Source organism: Vipera berus (genome assembly GCF_964194415.1).
Source record: "Vipera berus genome assembly, chromosome: 1".
Taxonomy (NCBI): domain Eukaryota; kingdom Metazoa; phylum Chordata; class Lepidosauria; order Squamata; family Viperidae; genus Vipera; species Vipera berus.
This window is the reverse complement of record NC_138202.1, coordinates 307670543-307675066: the sequence shown is the minus strand read 5'-3', so window position 1 is coordinate 307675066 and position 4524 is coordinate 307670543.

Sequence of the window (4524 nt, the reverse complement as noted above, 5' to 3'; positions counted from 1 at the left end):
TCTAACAAATCAACCCAGAATTCTCAGTTCAGGCTCCAAAAACGAAGCTCAAATTATCATATTTTGGACACTAAAAGTCAACCCCATCTTGAATCAATCACACAAAAGGGTACTGCACAGGAAAATGGTCAGGAATACTTTCCATGCCACAGAACCTAGAAACAATGGATTTACATGTATTTCATTTAATCAGTATAAACAGAATTTTTCTGATAATAAGACCTGTCCAACAGTGGGACAGTCTGTCTATGGAGATTGTGGATTCTTCATTTCTAGAGGTTAAAGATAAAGATGGACTATGACATCGCTAGCATGATTTGCTTAATTTTCCTGCACATTCCAGAGAATTGGTGCAAGTGTGTAGAATGATCCTCGTGGCTCCCACAATTTCAGCTCCATAGTTCTATAATTCCATGATTCTATTATCCATCCATCCATCCAATCACATTTCTCACCTAGGTCACCCTCTGTAGTTTATGCCCTACTGACAGGTTATCCCTAGCCAGCAGTTTGACCAATGCAAGAATAGAAGGCTAGTTGTACTTGCACTACTCTTGTTACATTGTTATGATCAAAACACATTTTTTTAAAAAAAATGCATTCCAAAATATTCAAAACAATTAACTTTGGGAGATTACACAGGTGGTGTATAACTCAGCAAAATAAAAACCGGAAGTACTGAACAATGCAAATCAGTTGAATCCTCCAATAAATCAGATGAGATGTTTATGGAGTTTGTGAAATATTAGGGACTTTCACTTGCTGATCTGCTTAGCATATTTAATGTTCTAATTTGCTCTGGTTTCTATGACATTTTGGCTCCACCTAGGGATTTTGAGTGGGATTGTACCTGCCCTCAGTGTGGAAGGGACTGCCACTCTCCAATTGGCCTTTTTAGCCACACCAGATACTGCTTTAGGACCTCTTTCCAGAGCACGATACCATAGTCTCTCGAGACTGAAGGATGCCAATGATGATGAGGGGTTTTGAGTTTCTCAGAGAAAACTGAAGTTGATTAACTATTCTGATTATTACAGCTTAGTTGGTACTTAAAGCCTAGGAGTGAGCAACCTGTGGCTTACAGACCTCAAAAGATCTCCAGCTCTAGGAGAAATCAAAGCATCTATACCCAGATCTCTTCCTTTCATGTTGGTAAAGTTGAGCACTAATCAACCCAGGTGATCACAGTGGTGCTTGATTGCTCTATGGTGGACACCATCTTTATTTATTTAATTTTTTTACCACACCCTGCCGTGTCCCCTGTTAATTGACATACTTAAGAGGGATAATTTTCCTCTTTTATGAAATAATTCTTTCTAAATAAGCATAACTTATGTCTCATCTCTGTTAATGTCTTTGCTGTGTCATGACTACACCCACTGCAGCCTCAGAGAGAATATGTAAAGGCAAGTTGGGGAGTTGAAGTCCACACATCTTAAAGTTGCTAAGGTTGAGAAACACTATTCTAGGAATATCTGAGGTGTTGAAGTCATATATTGTATTCACCTGTAAGGGGAAATCAGGCAAAAGATGATTTTTCTCAACTCATTTTTTTCCTGTCCCTTCCCCGCACCCTTGGCAATGGGTTAGGAAGGCACTTGAAGCAGAGAAACTTCCAGAACTTTCTGCAACTTTCTCTGCTTTTTCTCTTCATCACATTATTAAGGTTTTCAGCATCTTACGATATTGAGAACAGGTATATGCATTGGTAAATATTGAATTGATCTCTGCTGTTATTGAATCATCCTCATCATAGGTCTTTGGGAAGGGCTTAAACTGCCAAACTCAGTCTAAACATGTGGCTGACTGTGCACCAAACATTAATAATAACTGAAAGCTTCATTTTAGCAACTCAAGAACAACCTTTGCTAACTAACTGCATGAAAGTGAAAATTCAACATGTAACAAAAACAGCAAATGTTGCCTTTGTAATAATTGACACAACTGACCATTTGATCAGTAGCTGCAGCAAAATTTCACAAAGTGACTACAAGCATGATGGAGTTACCAGAATTATTGGAAACTTTGCCGGAGGCTTAGATTTCAATGTAGTGAAACCTACCAGCACTATCACATTGGGAAGGTTTTGGGAAATGACCTGGTTAAGATCTTGTGGGATTTTAAGATCTAAAAAGAGAGGCATCCTGTTTGTGATATGCCTGATATAATGGTTATTGACAAGAAGAAAGTCTGGTTCATTCCAGATGATGCTAGGATTCAGAAAAAGCAATTGGAAAAAATAAAAAAATATTGATACCTGCAGATTGAGCTTGAACACTTATGAAAAAGAAATCCGTTGTTACACCAACAGTGATTGGAGTCCTCAGAGATACTTCAAGGGCTTCTCAATATATGGAAATATTGAATTTATCACACCTGAACACACACACACACACACAAATCCTGCTTGGAACTGTATAATATTCTTAGACATTGCCTTAGTAATTCTTACGTCCTTGGTTAGGACTTGAATTATTAAGTTTCCACTAGTCTTATCTTAGTCTATGAATCTTACTGTAGATTGCCCATACATAATAATAAAGTCTCATAAATAGCTCGGCTATGATGTACTTCTGTGTTTTTATCTTCCAGAAATACAGACCTAGTCATTCTTGGCTGCCTGCTGAGTATTTATTCCTGTTTTTAACGAAATGGTGTCATGTTACAGCACATAGTAGGCCGGAAGTCGACTTGTCTCTATAAACTGTATTAGCCAGCGCGGTCTCAAATCTCTGGCTGAAAAATGGAGTTAATTCAATCTTCACAATATCATCGATTTAGAGAAATCGATGGAATGAACGAACATATTCGAAGAACAGTACTGTACCATTCATCGAGATAAGCCAAGATGATAGGTGGCTCCATAGCTCAGTGGTTAGAGCACTGGTCTTGTAAACCAGGGGTCGTGAGTTCGATCCTCGCTGGGGCCTTAGCGTTTTTTAAAAACATTCAGCGTTGTTGTTTTTTCCAAAGTGTTCTGTGTGCAATTTAACACAACACGTTCAATATAGAAATTTAAGGTCGGTGACAGCTCTATTGTGCACAAACAAGCTCAATTTCTGATTGCAAAATACTGACAATCGAAGAGGTGTTTTTTTTTCAAACAGTGCGGGTGAAATCAAAACATTTTGATTTATTTATATCTTGAAATCGGGTGCTGCTTTGAACGACTGCTTCGTGCGCAAAAATGATGCTTAATCAGCTAGGATCCCAAGTGAATTTTAAGTCCGAAGGACAATAAGAAGTGAGCGAGTTGTATAAAATCTGTGGTGTAAGTTGTCTTTCCACGACAGGACCGGCAGGTGGGGCTGCTGATCAAAGAATATGGTGAAAAGGGCAGTGGCAGCCGAGAAAGATTTATTTGGAACAAGAAAGGGGGGGGAAAATCAGCCTCCTGAGTACACAGTTGGAATGCTTAGCCTACCATCCCCTATTTCCATGACACCCAGACAGGATTTGGATGTCTATTCATTAGTCAGATTTATATTCCGCCCGAATCCCTAAGTCTAATTTCTCTTACAGGCTGTTATGGAAAAGTGAAGTGTGGTGGGTCCAGAAAGCAACTGGGTCTGAAGTTACCCATCCGGGGCTCCTGGTGGATTTATATCTGTGGGTTCCTGCTCCCCATCCAGTGGGTGCTTCATCGCTACAGGTTTTTTGGAGGAGACTGGACAGTCAGTTGTTTGAGGTGTTGGTGGGTCTCCTGCTTGGGCGGGGGGTTGGACTGGATGACCTCCAAGATCCCTCCCAACTCTGTTATTCTACAGTTCTGTAAGGGTCTCCTACTTGAGCAGAGGGTTGGACTAGATGGCCTCCAAGGTCCGTCCCAACTCTCATTCTATGATTCTGTAAGGGTCTCCTGCATGAGCAGGGGGTTGGACTAGATGACCTCCAAGGTACCGTCTAACCCTGTTATTCTATGATTCTATGATCACACAAGGACTGCAACAACACGGGGGACAGGAGGTGTTTCAGCTCAGACTGACAGACAACTGTGCTCTCTTTATTTCTCCCACTGCATTTCTTTTATGGGGTTATTTGGGGTTATTACACCAACACCAACACACATACACCCCTTTCACAAATTAGCAGATAGTCTGAGCAACATTAGACTGGTTAGTAAGGCTCAATACCTGAACAGGGAATTCTCTATTAGCATATAGAGGCAATCTGCCTTCTCAAAGCAAAGTCTCCTCCATGGATGTTGTGTTATGTTTCCCGTAAGTCTCAGCCAGTGCATATATTAGCAATGCAACCAGGATTGGGGGAGTTTTGCTATAACACATCTGGGAGGCACCAGCATGGAGAAGGTGAGAGAGATGAAATCCAGAGCACAGTTCACAGAGACATGCATTTTAGAGATGGAGAAGACTTTGATGTATAACATTTCCTCTGATTAACATCTATATTCTTGCAATAGTCTCACAGAAACCACAAACACTTACTTCCTTTTTTGTTAATTCTATATTTAATAGAATACAGAGAGAGGAAGAAAGAAATTTTTAAAAATTCAGCTTTTGGGTT